This window comes from Arachis ipaensis, chromosome B3 (assembly GCF_059453495.1).
Source record: "Arachis ipaensis isolate K30076 ecotype BB chromosome B3, ASM5945349v1, whole genome shotgun sequence".
NCBI lineage: Eukaryota > Viridiplantae > Streptophyta > Magnoliopsida > Fabales > Fabaceae > Arachis > Arachis ipaensis.
The window spans coordinates 105193642-105206191 of record NC_142438.1 but is presented as its reverse complement, the minus strand read 5'-3'; the positions used below and the strand labels follow the sequence as shown (position 1 = coordinate 105206191).

The 12550-nt window shown below is 40.9% G+C and overlaps 2 non-coding genes across 2 annotated transcripts; both read left to right on the top strand.

The window, feature by feature from the left end:
• The first annotated feature begins 995 nt into the window (after positions 1 to 995).
• LOC148571904 (small nucleolar RNA R71) lies at positions 996 to 1099 on the top strand. Its single transcript, XR_015880294.1, has one exon. It is a non-coding gene; the product is annotated as a small nucleolar RNA R71 (small nucleolar RNA).
• Positions 1100 to 9849: 8750 nt separating this feature from the next.
• On the top strand, positions 9850 to 9953 carry LOC148571903 (small nucleolar RNA R71). The gene has a single exon (XR_015880286.1). It is a non-coding gene; the product is annotated as a small nucleolar RNA R71 (small nucleolar RNA).
• The last annotated feature ends 2597 nt before the right edge of the window (positions 9954 to 12550 follow it).

Genomic DNA, 12550 nt, shown 5'->3' with positions numbered 1-12550 from the left:
CTACGTGTTTGTGAAAAAGCCCATATGGCATTATGCATTTTCTACATTATTCTATTCTACTATTCAATGCTTGCTTTTCATAAATTCCCTTTACTATTTTATTAATTTAATTTAATTGTCAATACAAATGTGATGCTTAGTTTGTTACGATTGATAACATATTTAACAAATTAAATGCTTGATCTATGCTACTCATGCCTTTGCCTGCATGCCAATAAACACCTTGCATTTAATTGTCATCAAATGCACTTTCTATATTTCCATTGGTGAACTTTTCACATGTAGTCATGACCATGTGTTAACGACATCCTCTTTACCGTGCATTGATTATCACTTATAACATCCTCTTCCTTGCTCTGTCCCTTTGAATTCATATTACTTTCCTTTTCCTTTTTCAGGATGGCCACCAAGAAAGGAAAAGAGAAAGCTACTCCCAAACCACCAACAAGAAGAGGAACAAAAAGAGCATTAGTGGCAAAGCCTCCTTCAACTGCAGTCAAGCCCTCAACAAAAAGAATTAAGAGGATTATAAAGGTTGATGAAAAAGAGAAAGCCTTCCCAGCAAAGGACACTGCGCGATTTCCCAATCGCTACTGTGAGCAGATGTTCCCTATCCTGGCAGAACAGAGCTACAACAATGAATACCTTCTTATCCTCCCGCCCAATATTGCTACCTTTGTTGAGCCGCAAATTGAACGAAGACAATAGGGTTTCCTCGAGAGACAGCCAAGGCAGGTCAATTTTTCTTGGGTAGTTGAGTTCTACTCTAATTTCTACCTGCCAACCCTATAGTCTGTCTATGTACGTCAGAAGCAAGTCCCCATTACAGAAGAGGCCATTCAACAAGCTCTAGATCTTCTCCTTGCTCCCGAAGGATTGGACGCCTTTCAAGAAGCCTCACTCAAGCGCCAGATGTACCAATTTGACTGGGACGTCGTTCTCAGAATTATCGCACTACCTGGCAGTAGATGGATCTATGGACCCATTCGTTGAACATGTCAGGTAGACACCTCCTTGTTAAGTCATTGAACCTCTCCCATGCTTCATACAGAGTCTCACCATCTTGTTGCTTAAAAGTTTGAACCTCAGCTCTCAGCCTATTGATTCGTTGAGGAGGGTAGAATCTTGCTAAGAATTTGTTCACCACATCCTCACAAGTTGTCAAGCTCTCCCTTGGGAAGGATTCCAGCCACTTGGCTGCCTTGTCCCTGAGTGAGAAGGGAAATAAGAGCAGTCTATAGGCATCAGGATGAACACCATTAGATTTCACTGTGTCACATATTCTCAGGAAGGTGGTCAAATGTTGATTGGGGTCTTCTTGAACACCTCCTCCAAACGAACAGTTGTTCTGAACAAGGGTGATGAGCTGTGGTTTAAGTTCAAAGTTGTTGGCATGGATTGTTGGCTTTTGGATGCTACTTCCACAATTGCCTGGGTTTGGATTGATGTAAGAGCCCAAAACTCTTTTATCCTCCCCAGCATGATTTGCTCCACCTCCTCTGCCATGGTTGTGAGTCTCTTCTTCATGATGATTTTCCATGTTTTCTTCTATGTTAGGTTCAAAGTATTCCTCAAAGTGTTCCTCCTCTTCTTCAGCACCAACTACACGTTTTTTTTTTGCCTCCCTCCTTAGTCTGAGGAAGGTTCTCTCAGGTTCAGAATCAAAGAAAGTTGAAGCCCCGCTTCTTCTCCCTGTCATACAACCAACAAGTACAAGCAAAGAAAATAGGTGCAGACAGTATTTGTGTCAGAATTGCTGTTAGTTGTGGGTGATGCAATATATCAAATAGTTAGTGGGTTAGCAAACAGAATTGAAAATAACAAAGAAAAACAAAAGGGTAGAGGGGGAAGGGAAGAAGTTTAACTAAAACAAAAAGTAAATCACTCAAACAGAAAAATGAAATTCACAAAATAAAAATGCTCAATCTAGTGATCTTCCAATTTAATCATTGTTGATGCACAATCAATCCCCGGCAACGGCGCCATAAACTTGATGCACGGAAAACTTGTCTCTCAACAAATCTCCCTTCGGCAAGTGTACCGAATTTGTCGTCAAGTAAAAACTCACAATAGAGTGAGGTCGAATCCCACAGGGATTGATTGATCAAGCAACTTTAATTAGAAGAATGTTCTAGTTGAGCGAATCCAGAATTTGGGTTGAGAGTTACAGAAAATAAAATGGCGGGAATGTAAATAACAGAAAAGTAAATGCTAGAATTAAAGGACTGGAAGTAAATGACTGAAAATGAATTGCAGAATTGTAAATGGGAATGGGGGATTTGCTCATAAAAGTAAATGGCAGAAATTAAAGAGAATGGGTAAGATCAGAGATGGGGAGTTCATTGGGCTTAGGAGATGTTGCAATTCTCCGGATCAAGTTCATTTTCATCTCTTCCTCAATCAATGCACTCATTGATCTCCTTGGCAATCTTAAGTGATTGAATTACAATTTCTTGCAATTCAATCTCTCAAATCTTGATCAATAGCCAATTCCTTAGTCAATTGCTCATGAGAAGAGATGAAGTATGGTCACTGATTATACCACATGCATTTCCCAAATCAAGTATTGAGAGGGTTATAGTCACATACCCATCCAAACCCAATTTGGTCCAGCATGAGAAAGCATTTCTAGCTTGATCTCTTCATTCCTCTTTCAAGGTTCAAAAGAGATCCAAGTTTGAATAGCTTCTCTTCCAAGATAACTACTCAGTTGGATGAAGATCGAAAGCTTTCAAGTAAAATCAAGAGGAAAGATAGAATAAGAATAATGAAAATTAGTATTGATCCATCAAATTACAACAGAGCTCCCTAACCCAATGAAAAGGGTTTAGTTGTTCATAGCTCTTGAAAATGAAAACAAAGATGGAGAATACATCATAAAACTAGAAATTGCAAAGAAAGTAAAATACAGAGAGTAGTTCTCTTTTTCCCAGCCTCCAGAACTTCTTCTCAATTCAAAGCTACTCCAATATATACTACTCTTCTCAGCTTCTAGTGTGATTCTTCAAGTCTTGGGCCTTTGGATCTTGAGTTTGAAGCAGTTCCTTTCTTTATTTGGGCTTGGCTTTACTTGCAGAGAGAAAGTGCGAAGTGGGCGGAGACTTTAGTTCAGGACGTTATGGGTGTTAATATTTAGTGAGACTATAAGTTCGAGAACGTTAGTGACACTTAACATTGTCACTAACATTCCAATGCACCCCTTTGCCTCACGTTAAAACCCACGTTAACTAGGTTAACGTGGCTTTTAACGTTGCCTTGTTAACCTTCGAGAACGTTAGTGACACTCAACATTGTCACTAACGTTCCAGTGTGCCCCTTCTTGCTTCACGTTAAAGCCCACGTTAACTAAGTTAACGTGGCTTCTAACGTGGCCCTTGCCATCCTTCGAGAACGTTAGTGACATTCAACATTGTCATTAACGTTCCAATCTGCCCCTAGGTCTCACGTTAGAGTCCACATTAACTAGGTTAACGTGGCTTCTAACATGGCCATCTTTAGCCATCCCAACGTTAGTGACAATGTTGAGTGTCACTAACGTTGGCTCATCCTTCATTCCTCATCGTTAGCTTCCATGTTAACCAAGTTAACATGGAAGTTAACGTGACTCTTGGGGGTTGTGTGGTTGCTTCAACGTTATTGACAATGTTGAGTGTCACTAACGTTGTCGACAACTCTTCATCCCTTACGTTAGTTCCCACGTTAACCAAGTTAACGTGGGAGTTAACGTGGTACTTTGCACCATAGGCCAACGTTAGTGACAATGTTGAGTGTCACTAACGTTGGCTTCTCTTCCCCCCTTAACGTTAAAGGCCACGTTAACTAGGTTAACGTAGCTTCTAACGTGGCCACTTATGAGTAATTGCCAACGTTAGTGACAATGTTAAGTGTCACTAACGTTGGCTCAACTTCTCTTCTCCACGTTAGAGTTCACGTTAGCTTAGTTAATGTGACTCTCTAACGTGGGCATTGATGGCTTTTTTTTGAGAGTGTTATTGGCAATCACTTTTCTCATTAACCTTGCAAGTTACCTCCCCTTTTCTTGCTTCCTTTTGGTCCTGAAATCAAGCAATAAAGTGCATCAAAGCTCTAGTCCAAGTCATGAGTAATGCAACATAATATTTGTCACTAAACTTATGCAAAATCCTCATGAAATTATGTAAAATGCACAATGTATGCTTGAATCAAGGCATAAGTGAATATCTACCCAAAACTAGCTTATTTCCTAAAGAAATGCATGAAACTAACCTAAAAACAGTAAAGAAAAGGTCAGTGAAACTGGCCAAGATGCCCTGGCATCACAACACCAAACTTAAAGCTTGATTGTCCCTAAGCAAGTACTGGAACAAGAGAATGATGAATGGAATATTCAGAGGAATGAGTCATTCTTGTGGAAGTTATGTTACTGATTTTATGGTGGTTTCATGCATAGCAATTTAGGTTCATTCCATTACTGGCTTTCAGACCTTTATCATGTCCTAAAACACCCACTTTGTTTATATCCCATGAGACTTTTATTCATTGATCCTTTTATTGTTATTTCAAGGGTTGTTTGTGTTATTTAGGCTAAGTGCTCTGTAAGGGGGCAACTCTTTAAGATAAGCTTTCAGCCAACACTCCCGAACCAGTTGGTTCAAGGTGCTAGGTGTTGAGACACCCCTAAGGACTTACTCCCTCAAGCCTATCCCCCATACATACACACTATAGGAATTTAGTTTATTTATTTTCTTTTCTTGAGACCTTGGTGTCCAGCACCTCTTTGGGTTACTAAGTGTTCTGTAGTGAAGGTTACTCTTGATAGTGGACTTTCAGCTGATAATCCCGAGTTAGTTAACCCAAGTTACCAAGTGATAAGGCACCCCTAAGAGCTTATTCATCCAAGTAGATCCCTCACACAGGAGCACCACAGACACTTGCCTCAAGATTAAAACCATTGATGCCTAGCCTTATTGCTTACTCTTTTTCTTTTGTTTTTTCACTTCCATTGTTCTTTCCCTTTTCTCTTCTTAGGATCTTGTTATTAACTTAGTCTCATGAGTGTATCCAAAGCAAAGTATTCAGGCCAGATAATTGTCATCCCAGCCTTGTGGTTGAACCAACTTAGCTAACTTATGACTACCCCAAAGATTCATGAATGCACTTCCACAATATGAACTCTACTCTGGTCTTTTAAAAACATAATCATTCTCTTCTTCAATTTGATTTAAAATGGACAAGCTTACAAGTAAATAAGGGAATGATGCAGTGACATTTAAACCAGAAATCATGGACCTATTCAGAAGGAAAACTTAAAAGACAGAATTTTAAAAAGTTTAAACATAACATAGAAGCAGGTTCTATTTCATACAAGATCTTCCTTATTTAAAGCATAGAAAACAATGGACTAAAAAGAACTCCACCACCTTTCATTCATGTGGATGTCCATGCTCCCATCCTTGTATGTCCTCATTGTATCTCTCTTGAGTGCTTGTACTTCCACTTCCCTTGCCTTTTCCAAGCAGCTTCCTCCAGAAACCACTATCTTCCATCTTCTTCTTGAGTGTCTCCTTTTGCTGTTTCACTTTCCTCTCTTCTTGTTCTACAAATTCTTTTTGGACCTCATCATATGTAGGGATGGCATAGTGTAGCTGATGCATATTACTGGTCATGTAGTTCAACTCGGCTTGAGTGTTTACATAGAACTCCTCCCTATGTAGTTGCCTTCCTTCATTGAGTACACTGAACTCATTGAAAGTTTTCATTTGGGCTATCTGCCGCTGGTTGAGTTCTTGTAAGTGCTTCTCTTGAATCTCTTACCTCTCATTCACTTGGTTGATGGCTTGAGTGAGCTGGGAGTATTGTTCCTGCTACTGCTCCATTTATTGTTTTTGCCATGCTTCCTGTTGGCTCAGCCGGTTCAGTATTTGCTCTTGTCCTTCCATATGTCTCTGTCCCAAATCTTCAATGGCTCTTAGAAGGTGAGTCATATTCAAGTTGGCTGGGTCATGATGCTCTTCTTGTTGATATTCTTCCTGATGATATTCCTCTTGATGAGCTTCTTCCTGGGCCCTTTGCCTTCCTATATGTGGCCTTCTTAGTTGCTGAGCCGGTGTGGTATAGACCATTCGCTCGAGTGTGACTGGCCTCCCTGGGTTCACCCAGTCTGGGCTGCTGTCCTCAAATATTACCTTGGCCTTGTTGCACAAGCGGAGAATGGCGCTGGGGTACCAAAGTCTGGCACCTGAGTCAGCTTTCTCAGCTGACTCTTGAATCCCTTCGGCAATGAGCTCATGCACTTTGATTTCCCCACCTTGTACTAAGCATTGTACCATAGTGGCTCGATTGATGTTGACCTCTGAATTATTAGCAGCTGGTAGGATGGACCTCCTTACAAGCTCAAACCACCCTTTGGCTTCAGGGTGAAGGTTTCCCCTTTTTATGAATTTTGGTCTCCCATCTGAGTACCTCTCCCAGTCAGCGGCTATGACACAGATATCTGATGCTATCTCTGAGAGCTCATCCTTATCGGGGCTTCTACTTATCCTTGCCTGATAACTCTCTTCATCAAAATGAGGTGATTTCAAGTGAAGAGCTCTTGTTATGGCACTTGGGCTGAAGTCCACCTCCCTTCCTCTCACATAGCTTTTGAAGGTTGGGGCTTTGGTCTTATCCTCTCTAACTGCATTTGCATAGAATTCTTTGATGAGGTTTTCATTGATCTTCCCCTCTGGACTGGTGAGCAATTGCCACCCCCTCTGTTCGATTTTTCTCCAAATCTGTGGTGATTCATTGGCATTGATTTGGAAGATTAACTCTGGCAATATCTTTCTGGCCCTTATCCGCTCAAATTCATGCTCATGAAAGGCAGTCTTGAATCTCTTGTCATCAAAAGGAGCACTCTCCATAGGTTCTTTCCTCTTTTGCCTCTTTGAGCTTGATGATGCCATGACTTGAGTTGTTGTTTGAGGGGGTTTGAGGCTTCGGATAGATGAAGAGTGGGTTGGTTAAAGCAATGTGTGATGAAGGGTTTAGTGTGCCAATAGAAGTGTGGAGAGTGGGGATTTGAATGTGAGGAGTGAGCATGCACTAAGGTTCACTTATATAAGAAAATCATGAGTGAATGAAGGGTGTGGATTGCATGAATGTTTACTAGATGGACGGATGGGGTTGTTTATGAAGGAAAGACAAGGATCATCACTTAATGAGAGTGATTGGTTCGGTCTTCAAGGGTCTTCTTTCTCCAATGTTGCATGGCAGCGTTTCCCCATGCGTTCCCTCTTGAGACATGTGTGTAGTGCTCTTCATTAAGTGGCGAAATCTCCCCCATTTAATTGTCCAATCAATCCCTTTTCATGCTTCTTTTCCTTTCCTATAAAGATTTGAAATAAGGAAATTAATATCATAAAAAAAATTTAAACTCTACGGCTAGAATAAAATGAAAGAAAGGATTTGATTGTTTATTTATGAATTCCAACTAACTAACTAACTATTGGTGGGTCCTTATATGCATTTTGGTGGCACCATGAGGTGACACCAAACTTAGTTTGGATCACTGTGATAGAGGTTTTGTGTTTAAAGCTCCCAAGACTAGCATGCGTCTTGATTTGCTTTGAACACCAAACTTGTTCCTCACTATATTCTGCATAAGAAGATTTTCACCAATTGTTTGTCAAGTTTGGATTGAAGCTCATAAAGATTGACTTATTCATTATCATCTGAAAGCATATAAAACATGGGTTGCCTCCCATGAAGCGCTTCTTTAGCGTCACTAGCTTGACGTTTTTCCTTCATCATGGTGGTTAGTAGTGCTTAAAGTCCTCCCCTCTTGCTGTGGACTTGTATCCATTGGTTGGATCAATGATCTCCACATGTTCCAGGGAAAGAACTCTGTTGATAGTGAAGACCTTAGGTAATTGAGATGGCACAGTAAGGAGATTAGGGGGAATATCTGGGAAGTAAGCTGAGACAACTCTATCCCCTGGAGAGAAGTCTTCCGTAGAGATCTTCTTGTTCCTCCATCTCCTTGGTACCTTCTTCTTTGTTTCTTTTGAGGTTGCCTTCCCCTTGGTGACCTCTTTTCTCCAAGGAGTTGTGATGCTGTCTTCACCTGCCTCTAGAGGTTTGGGTTCCTCCAACTTTTCCTTGAGCTGTGGCAATTGCTGTTTTCCTTGTTTGTCAGTTAAGGGGGGTCTCAGAATGAGCTGGCTGTGCTTCAGTGCTTTTTTTTTCTTTCAGTGTCTCATTATCATCTGTACTCAGTTCCTTGTCCTCTTGATCTGTTTCTTGTGAGAGTTTGAAGACATTAAAGCTGAGTCGTTCATCATGGATTCTCAATATTAGCTCCCCTTTCTTTACATCGATAAGTGCTCTGGCTGTAGCTAGAAATGGTCTTCCCAATATGCTGTTGGGAGAAAGTACTTCCCAACCTTTAGCAACACATTTTCCACCACTCCTATTGCTTGCTTTTGAGTTTTGTCAGCCAGTCTGATAATGACATCTGTGGGCATTATCTCATTGATCTGCAGCCTCTTCACCAGGGATAAGGGCAGTAAGTTGATGCTGGCCCCTAAATCACATAGTGCTCTGTCGAACATATTTTCACCTATGGCACAAGGGATATGAAAACTTCCTGGGTCTCTTCTTTTTGTAGGCAACTCAGGTTGAATAAGGGCACTACATTCCTTGTTCATCACTATAGTCTGCCCTCCCTTGAGTGAGCTTTTCCTGGGAAGAAGTTTCTTCATATACTTGATGAATGCAGGCATTTGTTGAATTGCCTTGATGAATGGTATGTTCACATGCAGAGATGCAAACAAGTCTAGGAACCTTAAGTATATTCTTTTTCCCACAGCACCATTGAGCAGTTGAGGGAATGGTGCATAGAGCTTCAGCAGCTCTTGTTGTGAGATTTCTGGTTCTTTGTGATCTCTATCCTCCTTTTTTGTTGAGTTGTCTTCAGGTTGTTTGCACATTTTGCCTTGCTTGTCTTCAATCTCTTGATCACTTGTAGTGACCATTTTGCAATCTTCCCATCTTACTTTCTTTGCTTCTCCCTTGGGGTTTTTCTCCGTGTCACTTGGGAAGCTATTAGTAGGTTTGGGAATCTACTCAGCTAAATATCCCACCTGGAATTCCAGCTTCCTAATGGTCTCTCCCTGGTTCTTAATATTGGCTCGCACCTCCTCTTTGAACACCTTATTTTCTTGAATCTCTTGGCATATTCCTTCAAGTAAGGCTTCAATCTTAGAGAGCTTGTCATCAATTGATGAGTGATTCGGAGCAGATGTGCTGTTTTGGTTTTGATAAGTGTGTGGAGACGTGTTGTTGTGGGGGTGTTGAGATGTCCTCTAGGTGAATTGCTGGTGAGCTGCATTGTTGTTGGAGTTGTAACGTCTCTGGTCTTGGTTTTGATCTTGCTCACTTCCCCACCCAAAGTTTGGGTGGTTTCTCCATCCAGGGTTGTAGGTCTTGGAGTATGGATCATAGTTTTTCCTTGGTGAATTCCCAATGTAGTTGGCTTGCTCCTGACTCCCCTCTGCTTCTTTATTCACTCCTTCTTGGATTGTTGATGAAGATGAGATTGCTGCTACTTGGTTCCTCTCTATTTTCTTGGTGAGGTCAGCCAGCTGCTGGGTAATGAGCTTGTTTTGGGCCAACAGAGCATCTACATTATTTAGCTCCATCACTCCTCTTGTGTTCCCTCTTTCGGAAGCATAGAAGTAGTCGTTTTCTGCTACTGTTTCAATAACATCTATGGCTTCCTCAATGGTCTTCTTCTTGTTCAAGGATCCTTCAGATGAATGGTCTACGGCCTTCTTTGACTCATAAGAGAGCCCTTCATAGAAAATGTGCAGCTGGACCCATTCGTTGAACATGTCAGCTGGACACCTCCTTGTTAAGTCCTTGAACCTCTCCCATGCTTCATACAGAGTCTCACCATCTTGTTGCTTGAAAGTTTGAACCTCAGCTCTCAGCCTATTGATTCGTTGAGGAGGGTAGAATCTTGCTAAGAATTTATTTACCACATCCTCCCAAGTTGTCAAGCTCTCCCATGGGAAGGATTCCAGCCACTTGGCTGCCTTGTCCCTGAGTGAGAAGGGAAATAAGAGCAGTCTATAGGCGTCAGGATGAACACCATTAGATTTTACTGTGTCACATATTCTCAGGAAGGTGGTCAAATGTTGATTGGGGTCTTCTTGAACACCTCCTCCAAACGAACAGTTGTTCTGAACAAGGGTGATGAGCTGTGGTTTAAGTTCAAAGTTGTTGGCATGGATTGTTGGCTTTTGGATGCTACTTCCACAATTGCCTGGGTTTGGATTGATGTAAGAGCCCAAAACTCTTCTATCCTCCCCAGCATGATTTGCTCCACCTCCTCTGCCATGGTTGTGAGTCTCTTCTTCATGATGATTTTCCATGTTTTCTTCCATGTTAGGTTCAAAGTATTCCTCAAAGTGTTCCTCCTCTTCTTCAGCACCAACTACACGTTTTTCTTTTGCCTCCCTCTTTAGTCTAAGGAAGGTTTTCTCAGGTTTAGAATCAAAGGAAGTTGAAGCCCCACTTCTTCTCTCTGTTATACAACCAACAAGTACAAGCAAAGAAAATAGGTGCAGACAGTATTTGTGTCAGAATTGCTGTTAGTTGTGGGTGATGCAATATATCAAACAGTTAGTGGGTTAGCAAACAGAATTGAAAATAACAAAGAAAAACAAAAGGGTAGAGGGGGAAGGGAAGAAGTTTAACTAAAACAAAAAGTAAATCACTCAAACAGAAAAATGAAATTCATAAAATAAAAATGCTCAATCTAGTGATCTTCCAATTTAATCATTGTTAATGCACAATCAATCCCTGGCAACGGCGCCATAAACTTGATGCACGGAAAACTTGTCTCTCAACAAATCTCCCTTCGGCAAGTGTACCGAATTTGTCGTCAAGTAAAAACTCACAATAAAGTGAGGTCGAATCCCACAGGGATTGATTGATCAAGCAACTTTAATTAGAAGAATGTTCTAGTTGAGCGAATCCAGAATTTGGGTTGAGAGTTGCAGAAAATAAAATGGCGGGAATGTAAATAACAGAAAAGTAAATGCTAGAATTAAAGGACTGGAAGTAAATGACTGAAAATGAATTGCAGAATTGTAAATGGGAATGGGGGATTTGCTCATAAAAGTAAATGGCAAAAATTAAAGAGAATGGGTAAGATCAGAGATGGGGAGTTCATTGGGCTTAGGAGATGTTGCAATTCTCCGGATCAAGTTCATTTTCATCTCTTCCTCAATCAATGCACTCATTGATCTCCTTGGCAATCTTAAGTGATTGAATTACAATTTCTTGCAATTCAATCTCTCAAATCTTGATCAATAGCCAATTCCTTGGTCAATTGCTCATGAAAAGAGATGAAGTATGGTCACTGATTATACCACATGCATTTCCCAAATCAAGTATTGAGAGGGTTATAGTCACATACCCATCCAAACCCAATTTGGTCCAGCATGAGAAAGCATTTCTAGCTTGATCTCTTCATTCCTCTTTCAAGGTTCAAAAGAGATCCAAGTTTGAATAGCTTCTCTTCCAAGATAACTACTCAGTTGGATGAAGATCGAAAGCTTTCAAGTAAAATCAAGAGGAAAGATAGAATAAGAATAATGAAAATTAGTATTGATCCATCAAATTACAACAGAGCTCCCTAACCCAATGAAAAGGGTTTAGTTGTTCATAGCTCTTGAAAATGAAAACAAAGATGGAGAATACATCATAAAACTAGAAATTGCAAAGAAAGTAAAATACAGAGAGTAGTTCTCTTTTTCCCAGCCTCCAGAACTTCTTCTCAATTCAAAGCTACTCCTATATATACTACTCTTCTCAGCTTCTAGTGTGATTCTTCAAGTCTTGGGCCTTTGGATCTTGAATTTGAAGCAGTTCCTTTCTTTATTTGGGCTTGGCTTTACTTGCAGAGAGAAAGTGCGAAGTGGGCAGAGACTTTAGTTCAGGACGTTAGGGGTGTTAATATTTAGTGAGAATATAAGTTCGAGAACGTTAGTGACACTTAACATTGTCACTAACGTTCCAATGCACCCCTTTGCCTCACGTTAAAACCCACGTTAACTAGGTTAACGTGGCTTTTAACGTTGCCTTGTTAACCTTCGAGAACGTTAGTGACACTCAACATTGTCACTAACGTTCCAGTGTGCCCTTCTTGCTTCACGTTAACTAGGTTAACGTGGCTTCTAACGTGGCCCTTGCCATCCTTCGAGAACGTTAGTGACATTCAATATTGTCACTAACGTTCCAATGTGCCCCTAGGTCTCACGTTAGAGTCCATGTTAACTAGGTTAACGTGGCTTCTAACATGGCCATCTTTAGCCATCCCAACGTTAGTGACAATGTTGAGTGTCACTAACGTTGGCTCATCCTTCATTCCTCATCGTTAGCTTCCACATTAACCAAGTTAACGTGGAAGTTAACGTGACTCTTGGGGGTTGTGTGGTTGCTTCAACGTTAGTGACAATGTTGAGTGTCACTAACGTTGTCGACAACTCTTCATCCCTTACGTTAGTTCCCACGTTAACCAAGT